General features: G+C 41.7%; 1 protein-coding gene across 10 annotated transcripts in view; it reads left to right on the forward strand.

Annotated features, from left to right (window-relative positions):
- Positions 1-15,078, forward strand: part of LOC117669340 (retroviral integration site protein Fli-1 homolog) — a 32,616-nt gene that overhangs the window by 924 nt on the left and 16,614 nt on the right. The window lies entirely within an intron of this gene.

Below are 15,078 nucleotides of genomic sequence, written 5' to 3' on the forward strand. Positions count from 1 at the left end.
TTAACAATCAACTTAGATTGGTAGAGAATTTTCAGAATTCATTGAGGGGAACCTTTCTTCTTCCCCGGGTCAACTCTTCTCTAAGGATATGCATTTATCTTCGGTTTTGCATTATTATTGGCAAGGAAGGAATCTGTGCTGGGATTTTAACTGTAGTTTAGTGCTGACCTGTTCAGATTTTTAAAGTTGAGGGAAATGGAGCCTTGCTTAATCATTTGCAAAGAAGAAGCTGGTTTGGTCTGTCACAGCGAAACCAGCAAGCCAGAGCTTTGTTGTCTGAGCTGCTCTTGGAAGTAGTTGGCTTCAAGGGGACGCATAGAGACCATAGAGGCATAGACTCACGACTAGCAAAGGACCTGGCCTAACATCACCATCCATCTTCCTTCACTATGACCTTTCGGATTAGCTGGTGAATACAGCTCCACAACTTCCAGGTTAATGAGAACGCTGATGTCTTCTCTCACTTGAGGGTTCCCCCAAATCTTGAGAACCAGTCTTGGGTTTGGCATCGACTTTAGGATTTTCTGGAATGCTTCAGGCGTGAGAGGCCAAGATTTGTTGCCTGTTTGTTTTTCTTTCCCTGCTCATTTTGTGGCAGGGATAGATAAAAGTTGCCTTAACAGTCTGCCTTTCCATGGCATGTAGAAAGAATGATTCAGTTTCCAAAGAAATAAGGCTCTGCAGTTTTCTTCAAGTCAAGCCAACTTAATCAGACACCTCCACCCCATCCCAGATTCTCTGCTCTTCCTGCTTTCAAAATAATTTGATTTGAAAAAGCCATCTGATGAAGATCTAGCAAGGCAGTGATATGAGCCTAGTTATCTCTGCAGACCAAGGGGCTGTTAATGGATAATGTAAGGCTAACGTAGATTTGATGAATTATTGCTTTTAAAATGTACAAGAAGAGAAAAAAATTGCCAATTTGACTGAGCAATGAAGACACCAGGCTAGAGATCAGGAGTTCTAGTCCCGCCTTAAGAATGAAAGCCGGTTGGGTGACTTTGGGCCAATCACCAGGAGACAGTGAGTTCTAGTCCCGCCTTAGGCATGAGCTCACCTGGGTGACTTTGGGACAGTTTGTCTCTCTAGGACAGAGTTTCTCAACCTTGGAAGCTTGAAGATGGGTGGACTTCAACTCCCAGAATCCCCCAGCCAGCAGCGCTGGCTGGGGGATTCTGGGAGTTGAAGTCCACCCATCTTCAAGCTTCCAAGGTTGAGAAACACTGCTCTAGGACCAACTCACCTCACAGGGTTATTGTTGTTGTTGTGGGGAAAATTGGAAGAGATTACCAACTTTTTAAACATGGTTATTCCTCTCACCCACCCCACCCCCCATCCTGTGTGTAATTGTTGAGGTTAGCAGGTGAGAGAACATTTGACTTCGGGGCTATGCAATGTGGATTCTTCAAAATCTATTTATTCTGTCACTTGCCAAGTCTCGGCTTGTGGGGCTACATAGCAGAGGTGTTGTTAAAAGAACCTTCTCTTGTCATGCCAGGATCCTCCCATAATAATTGCAAGGATACAAAAAGAGTGGATTGGATCTGATCAAAAACGTTCCATCCATTAAGGAAAATTTCTGGGAAACTCCCACGCACAACATGGAGCCAAAAAGCAATCAAGTGGTCTTGGTGTCCTCTAACAACAATTGTTTCAGAGGCAAACTATTTCTAGTTTCCTCCTGAATGCTTTCTCCATGGCTTTGCAGCACCTTCTTGAGATACTTTGGGGACAAATTCAGGGCACCTCGTAATGGCAAATCCTATAGCAAAACCCCTGTTCAAACAAATCCTTTTTGCATCTCTTCATAATTTCCAGCACCATGTTATTCTTGATATGGTGAGAGAATTCCCTAACTTGCTATATTATACAGCATGCTGGCTGGAGACTTCTGGGAATTGAAGTCCACCCATCTTAAGAGTTTGCCAAGGTTGAGTAATCCTTGGTTATAAGGATGAATTATGAGGAAAGGCCACGTCTGACTCCATCCTCAGCCATGGAAATTCCCTGGGTGATTTCGGGCAACTCATACTCTCTTATCCCAATCTATTTCACCAGGTTATTGTTATGGGGATAAATGGAATGGCAGTAGTTGTCTAAGCAGCTTTGAGCAAAGGTGGAATATCAATCTACCCAAGAAATAGTCTTCTCCTGTGACGTCCATCTAGTTTCCTTGGTGACAATTTAGATATGCTCACCTCTCTGGCTTTTTCATTTGCTCAATCTAAATCTACACCCTTGAGGTTTCCTCGTGGTCTCTCATCCCAGTTTGATTAGGTTTTTTTCCAAGCTTGCCTACCAGGGCTGGGACAAGCCCTTCAGCTGGGCAACTCCTAAAGAGTCTCTTAGAGCAAAGATAAGAAGGCTTTCCTGTCCCGGGTACCATTTTCATACCCAGCCCAATCCCTCCAAATTTGAGAGATCCTTTCTCCCAGCCAGTCCTGCTTCTGCAGATCCAGCCTCTGCTGTCCCTTTGTCCCATCAGTTGCCAAAGAATTGCTGGAGCAAAGGAGGCCAAGCGCCAGTAAAACCGCCAACCCCCCCCTCCTCCCAGACTTAGGATTTCAATAGCCAAACAGGAAACTCTGCACACATCTCTCCCATCACCTCCTCCTCTTGATCCTTTATTACAGAAGATGGGAGAGCTATTTAAAGACCCCCCCAAGCTAACAAGGGCAGCTCCGAGCTTCTCCAGCAGTCCTTATCAGCAGCAACAGAGGCTTCCGCCATTGTGGCCTCAGACTTCCTGCCTCGGCTTCCTGTGCTAGCTGTCCCACCAGCATCTCCGAGCTGCAACCATAAACCCCCCCTCCCATACCGCTGTCCTCCATCTCTGCCATGTCAGCCTTGCCCGTCTCACATGTGAGCAACACGAGTGGATTTTCCTTGCTCCGAGCAATGTTCAGAATCCCAAACATGTTGTTTGAGTCCCTCCGGGCTATAATTTGTAGTTCTCCATACACTCATACAGATAAAAATATAGATTCCCCTTGCTTTACAGTGGCCACCAGTCCTGTATGATAAAGGCCAGTCCTTGACTGCAGAAAGATGTCCTTTTGGGATATATTTATTTTTTCGAAACCTCACTTTTGTCCTCTCTTTAGGTCATTTCACTCTTGCGGTACCCATGTATACCGCTTCATGCAGCGGCTTTTACATCGTTCGTGTGGAAAATGAATTGTCTTCTTTAAACGAATGTACACGGACTGTTTGGTTTTAGAATGTGTGTTTTGTTGAAGTTTTTCTTGGTTCGGCTCTCCAGTTTTCTTTTGTAAAGCCAAGTTACCAACATAAACAATTATTATTATTATTATGTTCTAATTCTGATGAAACTCTGCCAAATTAGCCCCTTTATCATTTGTTGGTCCTTTGTTTTTTTTTTCCCCAAGAAAATATGGTCACCATATTTAAAAGCCTCCTGCTATTTTTCGTGAGTCCGAAGGTTTCTGTCTCCCATGTAAATTCCCATGGAAGTCTGGACTTATGCTTGTTTGGTGAGGAAAACTCAATAGAAGATTGCACTGGGGGAGGGGGTGTAATTGGTCCTGGGGGAGGTGGGATTTGCACCATGTGACCACTGACCCTAATCTCCAGGGCTGCCATCCATCTGTCAAGAGTCTTCTGGGAATCGCATTAAAAATGAACCGTTTTAGCAGTGTGAGTCTGGCTGATTATTAGTTTCCCATAATACCCCTGGATGAAGCATCCTTTGGGGGCATTGTGGGAAATCAAAAGAGCATAGAGACTTAACGGCAGGTGCTCCCTGTGATTCTGCTCACACCTAAAATGGGAAGCAGATACGGCATTGGTCCAACCTATTTCTTTTTCTAAAAAATATACAAGACTGAACAAGATGAAATCTCATAACATGCCATCTGATTTGGGCTAACTTTACAGATGGAAAAAGACTACATCTTCCAAAATTCCTGACTGGCACAGTCAGCCCAGTGGGAATAGACTGGGAACTCAGGAAAGCGTTTGTTGGTAAAACGCTTGAGTCATGTATCTTCACTCCTGCTATATATATATCACCCTGTCAGGCCCATATAGCTTCAGAATTGATAAAAGTGAGAAGAAAAGTTGATTCCTGGTCTAAAGCATATGGTCAAAAAAATCAAAAGGACAGCTACAATGGTGTGATCCGATTTCTTCTAAATTTTAATTTAGTTTTTATAATTTAAAAAAAAAAGGAAAAGAAATAATACTGATACAAATGCACAAACTACGCCAGCAGCAGTTTACTGGTTGATAACCAATATCATTTCAAATAACTGGCACTCCAAACTATCGCTAGCTAATATATTCTAATACACCATTAATAACTTAAGACATTTCATGACCAATTCCTAGTAGACATATGCCTCTATTCACAACATGAAAACTGATAACAGGAAAAAGAAAATATTTAAATAAACAATATATGGAAAGAATATGGCAACGAATGCCAGTAGACAATACATCAGATTAAAATATAAATTCCAGAAGTCAAATTGGGGATGCAACACAATGCCAAGCCTAGAATTATACTCCAGAAACCATTTCCAAATAAGAACCGTACATCACAGTTGTTTTTTTAGATACAAAGTTATTCTAGATATTCCCCACTTAATTAACATTCTTCCGTAGAGGGAATCAGAGATCTTTTCCAATAAAAAGCATATATTATCTTTGCAGCTGTTATCATGTACAGTGCTTGTTCACGATATTTTGAATAAAGGTAACGTGTGGTGGTGTATGGCAAAAGTATCTCTTTGAAATGGAATTACAACTTTCACAGTCCTGTCTGTTTTTAATGTGTGTTGCAAATTAAAAGAAGGTGGTGTGTTGATCACACTGTTGTGGCTGCAATCTCGATGTTTTGACCACATGCATGCAGAATGATGTCACAATGCACAGGATGTCACTTGCTCCCATTCTATCCTTGGCCACATCTGCAATGCTTAAACCCAATTAAGGAATCCAATATCTGAGGTAACATTATTTATCTTTGTTGCACAGTCAGCCAGATGTTTAGACCGAGTTTCGCAGTTTTGTCCACCTACTGAGTCCTTTCCCAAGGACCTGGATAGGCAGATATTGTCATTTGATGGTGTTAAAGGTGTTGTTGTAGAATATTATAAGATTTTCCAAGTAAAGCTGATGTTTGCAATTGACTAATAGTGATTTTGTCAATGCCAAGGGTATTCAAATGATGCTCCAGATGTTTTGGGATTGCACCCAAGGCGCCTACCACTCTTGGTACAATCTTTGCTTTCTTTTGCCACAGCTGTTCTATTGTACCTCTTTGCATTGTTTGTTATTATCACACTTTTTAATATAATTTCTATATTTAATATATTTCCATATTTAACATGTATGTCCACTATGATTAGCTACAAACTACTAATGGTCTTCATCTCAAGTTTGTTTGGGTTAGAAAGTCAGCTCTGTGAAAAGCCTTTTTTTAAAACAAAATATATTATCAATGACCCACATGGAAATTTTTGTGGCTACTTCCTTATCAGAGTGGTGGCAGAAGTTAAGTCAATCTTTTGCTGACCGGGAGATAAACTTAATTCTGTATGATTTACCTGCTTAATCTTCACCCTGCAGTCTGTTATTCAAAGCCCCTGTGAGTCTGTAATTCCATACAACACTTTTGGTTTCAGATTACATTATTTTCCCATTTGGACCAAGTTCTAAGTCTGTTGCCAAATTCCAGTCTGTCTGTACAGGCCTTCTAGCAAAAATCCGATATGCAGAAATGAGCGGGCAAAGTTTTGCATTGCTTAGAAATCTACCCACTCACCTATCACATTTTTATCGCTCAAATCAAGGTGGTTTATGTACAGTGCAGGAGGTCCTTGACTTAACAACCACAATTGGGACCGGAATTTCTGTCATAAATCGGGATGGTTTTAAAGCAATCTTCATATGAATGGAGTCGATTTTACAAGTACTTTGACTGTGGTTGGTCCCAATCCCCGTGAGATTCCATCTCAAGATTCCCCCACATGTCAATTGGACAGAATCAATCCTCCACAATCGGCTTTTAGTATTCTCCCTGGCGGCTTAAACAATTTTTTTTAAAAAAAAAAAAAGTCTGTGGGTGTTTCTTTGCAAGTTTGCACATTGCTTTGCTCTGTTTGGGCACTTCTGCAAACTTTAAAACTTCATGCAGAGATTATATTTTGGTTTACAGAAAGCGCTGTGCTATTTTGGCCGTAACGGTAGTAGCAATCCTCATTTCTAAAATCCTAGAAATGTTTAAATTTCCTCCTTCTGTCCTTCGTTTTTGTGTTTTGTTCTTCTGCTGCTTTTCAGTTGTTGTTTTTTTTTAAAGTGATGTGTCTAAAATAATTCCAGGTGGGACAATGTGCAGTCACAAGTCTCAGTTCCTTTGGTTAATTTGTCTCTGTTTTCAGTTCCTATATTACCATGCTTGAATTGATAAAAAAAAAACGCTGTGGTGTAGTTTTGATACAACTGCTTGGTGTGTTGGATTACAATGCCTACCCTATTTTACAAGGTCAACCCTGTCCAGATTGCCCCCCCACTGCAAAAAATAGTTTGATAGTATATACATTCATTCAAGATTCACTTAATATTCTAGGTGGGGGGAGAGAAGCAAAAGTTTCCTTTTCACAAAGAGACACCAAGGCAACATGTAGAGAATTCTTTCTTCCTCTTTTATTCTCTACATTAAATCTGTGAGGTGGATTAGGCCGCGAGAGATTTTAGTAATAATTTGTGCTTGGAACTCTGCACTTTAACATGGCCCATGGGATAATCAATAAAATAAACTAATAGGTGGAAAAAAAGTAAGGTTCTACATTTAGGCAAGAAAAACAAAATGCACAGGTACAGTATAGGTGGTACCTCGCTCAATAGTGGTGACTGTGAGAGGGATCTTGGAGTCCTAGTGGACAACCATTTAGATATGAGCCAGCAGTGTGCTGCAGCTGCCAAAAAAACCAATACAGTTCTGGGCTGCATAAACAGAGGGATAGAATCAAGACCACAAGAAGTGTTAATACCACTTTATAATGCCTTGGTAAGGCCACACTTGGAATACTGCATTTAGTTTTGGTCGCCACGATGTAAAAAAGATGTGGAGACTCTCGAAAGAGTGCAGAGAAGAGCAACAAAGATGATGAGGGGACTGGAGGCTAAAACATATGAAGAACGGTTGCAGGAACTGGGTATGTCTAGTTTGATGAAAAGAAGGATTAGGGGTGACATGATAGCAGTCTTCCAATATCTCAGGGGCTGCCACAAAGAAGAGGGAGTCAAGCTCTTCTCCAAAGCACCTGAGGGCAGGACAAGAAGCAATGGGTGGAAACTAATCAAGGAGAGAAGCAACTTAGAACTAAGGAGAAACTTCCTGACAGTGAGAACAATTAATCAGTGGAACAACTTGCCTCCAGAGGTTGTGAATGCTCCAGCCCTGGAAGTTTTTAAGAAGAGATTGGATAACCATTTGTCTGAAGTGGTGCAGGGTTTCCTGCCTAAGCAGGGGGTTGGACTAGAAGACCCCCAAGGTCCCTTCCAACTCTGTTATTCTATTCTATTCTAGGCTGAGAGAGAGAGAAAGTGACCCAAAGTCACCAGGCAGGTTTCCATGACTGAAATTGATGGAGAACCTTGAACAATCCATGCTGGCTGGGGATTCTGGGAGTTGAAGTCCAGATATCTTGAACTTGAGAAATAACCGAGGTAGAGGATAGAGCAGACTGGTTCAGAGTTGTTGTAGAAGGCATAGATTTCACTTAGACATCAGGAAATCTTCCCCAAGAGTTAAGAGAGGTTCAGCAATGAGGCATGGAGGTGGGAAATACTCCTTCCCTGAAGGCCATTCAACACAAGCTAGGTGGCCATTTACCAAGGATGCTGGAATAACGGATTTTTTGCTCTGGAAAGGGAATTGTGCTAAATGATCTCAAGGTTCGTTCCAAACCTTACCTTCTATAGTTCTATGAACAATTCCTGAACGCCATCACTCTGCTAAACAAATAATTCCCTCAACACTGTCAAACTATTCACTACGTCTGCATTACTATTACTATTAATCTTCTCATCATTCCTACCACCCATCTCCCCCCACTTATGACCGCATGGCTGTAACTTTGTTGCTTGTATCCTTACAATTTATATCAATTGTTTCCTAGTATGATTCAATTGCTTATTTATACCTTGTGACTATCATTAAGTGTTGTACCTTATGATTCTTGACGAATATATCTTTTCTTTTTATGAGAGCATATGCACCAAAGACAAATTCCTTGTGTGTCCAATCACACTTGGCCAATAAAGAAAGAAAAAAAGAATTTATCAACGTTTTGCTATACAAGTAGTACTTGACGTATGACTATAATTGCAACCAACGTTAAGAGATGCGTCATGTCCATTCTGGGACATTTGCTGCGGTCATTAAATCAATCATATTTCACATGAATTTGGCTTTCCCCATTGACTTTGCTCCTTGGAAGCCTCTGGGAAGGTCGCAAACAATGATCACGCGACCTCAGAATATTGCAACTGTTGTCAACACATGCCAATTGCCAAGTGCCCAAGCAGCAATCATATGACCATGGGGACACTATAATGATCATAAGTGTGAGTACCAGTTGTAAGTCACTTTTTCAGTATCATTGTACCTTCAAACAAATTGCTGAACAAATGCAAGCTGAGGAGTAACTGTAATGTATTTTTTTATTACTTTTGCATTGTCAGTTCAGAAGGCAAAACTTTCAGCATCCAAATCACAAATATTTTGTGAATGAGCCCTGTTAATAAAGGTCTGTCTGTTATTTCCTATATGAAATTTCCACCCGACTTTGTTATGCAAATTCAGCTATCATTCATAATCAAAGATGTTCCATATTCTCCTATCACAGGATAGTACCCCCGATCTCTGATGAAATACAGGCAATAAAATTCATATGCACATAAATGTGTTAGTTTTTAGGCTCTCACAAGACTCTTTGTTGTAAAGTTAAATCCTTCTAATTCTTATCTAGCTAAGAATCAGGAAAATGGTGAATATTATGTATGGAACGATACCTTCTGGAATAAGACGTGGTATCCGAAACAGGCATTTTTGATTATAACTTCATAGCATCTTCTTGTCTGATGTTCTCCTCTTAAATTTCCCCCAAATATTGCTAACTATGGATGCTGTTTAAAATTTAGGGTCTTAGGTATGAGGAAGCATTATATGTCATTTTAAATGCAATTAAGATAATTGATTCTCAGATGGCTCTTAACACCTACATAGAGGGTTGGAGCCAATCTTTAAACACATGAAATTAGCAACTGGGGCCTCAACCCAACTTATCTAGATTAATACTTCATCCTGTTATCTTAAAGTACCAACAAATTACAAGAATGAATTTCTTGGAAGTGAGCCTCTTTATTTAAAAAGAAAACACATTTGCAGAATTATTTAAGCACGGTTCGCATTTGCAACACTGGATTTTTGACCAGTGTGATATTCTATCTTGACAGTCCGATTTCCAGGGATTTTTACAAACGTGCACAAATCACAAAAACGACTATTGTAAGCCAACTATTTTGCAAAAGTCAACATCATCTTGGAAACGTAAATCCAGTTTTAAATATCCACATCTGATATTGGTACTTTTGAACATCGGAACTTTATTCTTAACCAGGCTGATAATATTGCCTGCAGAAACTGTAGTGAAATGTGAACCTTGTCAGTGAATTGATGGTGGAATTAATATCTTAAATGGCAAGTAAGAACTCAGAACATAAACAGGAATTTTTGGCAGAAGCATTGTATTGCAGACTAAATAATGCAACCAGTTTAATAGGCTGTTCTCGACTTGCAATCATTTTTAATTGACAATTCAAAAGTAACAAAAAACGATTTACAGCTGGTCCTTACACTTATGACCAAGCATCCTGGTGCTATGTACTCCCCATTTGCAACCTTCCCTGCCAGCTTCCAAAAAAGTCAATGCGGGAAGCTGGGTCCACTTAACAATCATATGATTCACTTAACAAAAGTGATTTGTTTAATCACCGAGGTAAAGAAAAGTTCATGAAAAGAGGCACAACTCACAATTGCCTTGCTTAGCAACAGAAATGCCGGTCCCCATTGCAGTCATCAATTGAGGACTACCTGTCTATAAGGCCAGCATTTCTTAGCTGCAATAACCTGAAGGGCCACTAGATGGGGGTACAGAAGACTTCATGAGAGCTCTATGGCTCCATCAAAGGGCTTCTGAGATATCTACAGCTCAGACACGATAGTTTATATAATGTTATTATGGCAAATGAATGGGTTAACACAATGGGTGGAAACTAATCAAGGAGAGAAGCAACTTAGAACTAAGGAGAAATTTCCTGACAGTTAAAGCAATTAATCAGTGGAAGAAACTTGCCTCCAGAAGTTGTGAATGCTCTAACACTGGAAGTTTTTAAGAAGATGTTGGATAACCATTTGTCTGAAGTGGTGTAGGGTTTCCTGCCTAAGCAGGGGGTTGGACTAGAAGACCTCCAAGGTCCCTTCCAACTCTGTTATTCTAAATTCGATTGTCCTACACAAAAGGCCTGCCCGTAAGGAAAAAACTGGAAAGCACTGTGGTTTTTTAAAAAACTGGCTTTTGCTAGTAGGTGTAGTAGCAATTGTCTGAGTTTATGAACTGAACAGGAAGAGCACAGGGGTTTCCGATGAAAGACTGTCTCATTCATTCATGCATCTCTTTCACTCCTTGTGCTAAGAGAGATGCACACCCCCGAATCCTCTTTTACAGCCACCGTGCAGAGTTTCCAACTTGGATTTTCTACCTTATCCAAATGGGAAACATATAAAGGAATATGAAAGTTTCCTTTTAAGTTTCCTTTAAGACATGATAGCAGAGGTCCAATATCTGAGGGGCTCCTGCAAAGATGAGGGGATCAGTCAAGCTATTTTCCAATGCACCAAAATGCAAGGCAAGAAAGAATGGATGGAAATTAACCAAGAAGAGAAGCAACCTAGAACTAAGGAGAAAATTCCTAATGGTTAGAGCAATCCACCAATAATGGTGCTCCATCATTGATAATCATTTGTCAAAAATGGTATAGGATCTCCTGCTTGAGCAGGGGAGGTTGGACTAGAAGACCTCCAAAGTCCCTTCCAACTCTATGATTCTATGTTCTAAGTGGAATTCAGCTCCTGGTAATTATCATAACTCTATGCAGTTTTCCTGGCTACCATACAGAAATATTTGCCCATTCTCTTCTTCTGTGTTACTTTTTCAATTTCCCACCAATCTTTGCTGATCATCTCCCAGCCATGATTCAACATTATCACTCATTTTGGAGGCCATCCAATGCTGCTACTACCCGACTGGGCAATTTAAACATATAAATATTGAAAACGAAACCTAACGTAGATATTTTTTGCTCATTTAGTACAGTTTTTAACAGATTTATTTTTTATTACAATTTTTAAATCTCCCAATACTGTAACCAAAGCTCTCTGGGAAGCTTTATTGTTCAATTCTTACAGGGATTCTTAAATTTTGCAGCACCACAACTGTTTCAGGGTGCCTGGGGTGTCTGCCAAGTGTGGTCCAAATAACAAATGTCTGATATAACCGTATAATTGATCCACCCATGGCCACAGATGCCATTGTGATGTTATTTACCACATCCTGTGGACATCCTTGGAATCTGCTGATTTCTGTCTCTGCAATGCTGATCAAATACCCTGTTTCCCCGAAAATAAGACCCAACTGGAAAATAAGGCCTAGTGTGATTTTTTCAGGATGCTTCTAATATAAGCCCTACCCCCAAAATAAGTCCCAGTTAAGATCATCAGCAGACAGAGATGGTTAGTACTGTATTTTCCCCAAAATAAGACCTAACTGGAAAATAAGCCATAATGCATCTTTTGGAGCAAAAATTAATATAAGACCTGGTCTTATTTTGGGGAAAACACGTTATGGCTCATGGCAGCCTGGGGTGGTTTACAAATTCCATAAAATAAATTAATACATACATAACAGTGAGCTTGTCCCTCAGCCCCATTGTCTCCTCTGGGCGATACTGAATCACAGTTTAAAGACTCCTGTGCTAAGCCCAAATCAAACCAGGCCATCTTAAGGCTTGATTTGAACCACGGGTGGGTTCTACTTACCTTTACTACTGGTTTGCGGGTGCTCTTCTGCGCATGCGCAGAAGCTTCTGCACATGCCCAGATCACCTATGATGACATCTGGCTCAGTGGGCAGAACCTCCTGCCGGTTTTACTACCGGTTCTTGCGAACCGGTCCAAACCGAGAGCAACCCACCACTGATTTGAACCCACCCCTTCTTCCTGCCAACCACTGCAGGATTCCTCCCCTTCTCCAATTTGGAAAAAGACTGGGGCAGAGGACCAAGAGTGAGGGCCTCTCTCCTCACCTCTTCCTCTCAGATACACGAAGATGGCCACCAAAATCAAGTTGCATTGAAGAAATGATTGAAAAGGGAAAATTAAGAGAACTTCTATCCAGGCTTTCCTCGGATAAGTTTCTGCCAGCTGCTTTAGACAGAATAGTCATCTGGCTGGAATCCAACCCATTGTTCTCTCCCTCCCTCCCCATCTCTTCCTTCAGCCTCCGAGGTGCCCATATTTTGCTTTGGAATCGGGTGTTACCCACAGTTCAGCATTACTGGCAGCCCTTCGGCCCCACCCACCATTTTGTGCAACGCAGCGCAACAGTGAGGCAATCCCGTCCTTGCGTGATTGTGCACTTCGGTCATTAGGAAGCCTGGTGGCTGGTTTAAAAAAGGAAGGTTTTCTATCAGCAAAGGGAGCCTGAGGCTTTTCATAGCCAATAGGCATCAGAAGGGGTGCTGAGCAATGGAGCTTCCATGTTCAAGGGCAGTGTACCTCGACATCTACAGCTACTGCTATGAGATGACCAGCCATCTCCATGGGTCCAATAAATCTCTATTTATCTAATGTTTCGGATACAGCAGGAACAGGTGGGGAGGCTGTTTCCATCATTCCTGATTTCTGAAAATTCCCCCTAGAGTTACTAATTAGTTCCTATGTTTTCTATAGAAGCATGGTTAGGCTGCTACTTGGTTGATTTTCTCATCATGCTCAGTGCTAGTAGGTTGGTGTTTGCTATAATGGGATGCCCGAGTCTAAAATCGTGTGTTTACTATAAGATGAAAACCCAGCCTTAGAAGTTAAAACGGTTTGAGCCTAGGATTTGGGAGTACTACAATAGAATTGCATGGGGTTTGTTTCATTCTAGAATAAGACCACGAAATCCAGGCTGCAATACTGCAGAAAAGGCATAGGTGGCAGCAAAGAGAAATGGGAAATCCTTTGCTGCCATCAAGCGGTCGCTTGGACCATTGCATCCCAGACTTTGCACCTCCATGCTTCATACATATGGAGTTAATTCATACACCATACTAAGCCAGGCTAAGAAATTATGGTCATATACAACAGTCTAAGCCAGTTTTTCTCAACCTTGGCAATTTTAAGGAGTGTGGACTTCAACTCCTAGAATTCCCCAGCTTGCTACAGCATGGTGGCTGGGAAATTCTGGTCGTTGAAGTCCATACTTCTTGCCAATATTAAGAAACTCTGGTCTAACTCCAAACCAACCAGTTCTCATTCCAATTTAATACAGGTATGTTGTACAACATCAGCCATAAAAAAACCAGCAATTCTTCCTTCTTGAGTAGCCTCCTCCAACATGGGCACTTTCTGGCCATGATTCCTAGAATTTTGAGGAACTCTGGGAGCTGAGGTCTGGAAGGCATCCATGATGGAGTAGACTACCCTAGACATTCTTCATTGGATCCTTGGTCTCGTAAAACACCTTTTGCTTTGGCTCCTGCTAGTCTCTTGGACTGCAAGGCGATCCAACCGGTCAGTCCTAGAGGAGATCAACCCTGACTGCTCTTTAGAAGGCCAGGTCCTGAAGATGAAACTCAAATACTTTGGCCACCTAATGAGAAGAAAGGACTCACTGGAGAAGAGCCTAATGCTGGGAAAGATTGAGGGCAAAAGAAGAGGAGGACGACAGAGAACAAGGTGGCTGTATGGAGTCACTGTAGCAGTCAGCGTGAGCTTAAATGGACTCCAGAGGATGGTGGAGGACAGGAAGGCCTGGAGGAACGTTGTCCATGGAGTCGCGATGGGTCGGACACGACTTCACAACTAACAACAAAAAAAGAGATCACCAGAAGCACCAGATTCATCTTTTAGATGATTAATTGAATCTTTCAGGTTAGTAGAAGGCTACTTCAAGATGTATGGATTTCAGTGGCCGACTGGGGATCTCTGGGAGTTGAAAACCACTCATCTTAAAATGGCCAAGTATGAAAATTGTGGTTTTAGGAGGCCCCTGGAGCTTTCCTTGACCAGCTGAAGAACGGAGACCATTGTGTGCAAAACAGGCCTCCTAAGAAGCCAAGCACAGTTCCTCACACCACCCCCTTTGCTCTGAGTTTTTGCATCTGACGATAGCATCTCCTATCAAGGCTGCAGAAGTGTCTGTTCAGCACCCTGCCAACTTCTGCTTTTAGTTCTTGACGGAGTTTGCATTGCAGCACCCAGGTTTGGGGGTGGGGGTGGGGGTGCGTGTGCCAGATTCAGATTCTCCTCCACAAAGACCACATTGGAGCAAACATTTGTTTCGCAAGTCTCGGGAAGCTGCCTTGGGGGAATCCAAGATGTCCTGTACAAAGGCAACTCTGAGCATAGGCAGAGTGTGGTTTTGTTTTGTTTTTTCCTCCCCCCCCCCCCAAAAAAAGCAAGCAGATGCAGACGTCCTTTGCTTACCCGTCCGTGCCGGGTAAATTTAAGAGGAAGCTTTGCAGGTGATCCTTGATTTACAGCAATTATTTAGCAACCCTTTAAAGTGACAATGGCTTAATGAATGGCACTGGGGGAAGAAAAGGCTTAACGAAAGGTCCTTGTATTTACGACCCTCACAATATTGCTGCTAATAATGTGATCAAAATTCTGGTGCTTGACCAAAAGGCATGTATTTATGACGGTTGCAGCATCCAAGGGCCATATGATCGCCATGTTCAACCTTCCCAGCTGGATTCTGATCAGCAAAATCAATAGGGAAAGCC

This window comes from Pantherophis guttatus, chromosome 10 (genome assembly GCF_059756535.1).
Source record: "Pantherophis guttatus breed Tessera chromosome 10, ASM5975653v1, whole genome shotgun sequence".
Classification (NCBI taxonomy): domain Eukaryota; kingdom Metazoa; phylum Chordata; class Lepidosauria; order Squamata; family Colubridae; genus Pantherophis; species Pantherophis guttatus.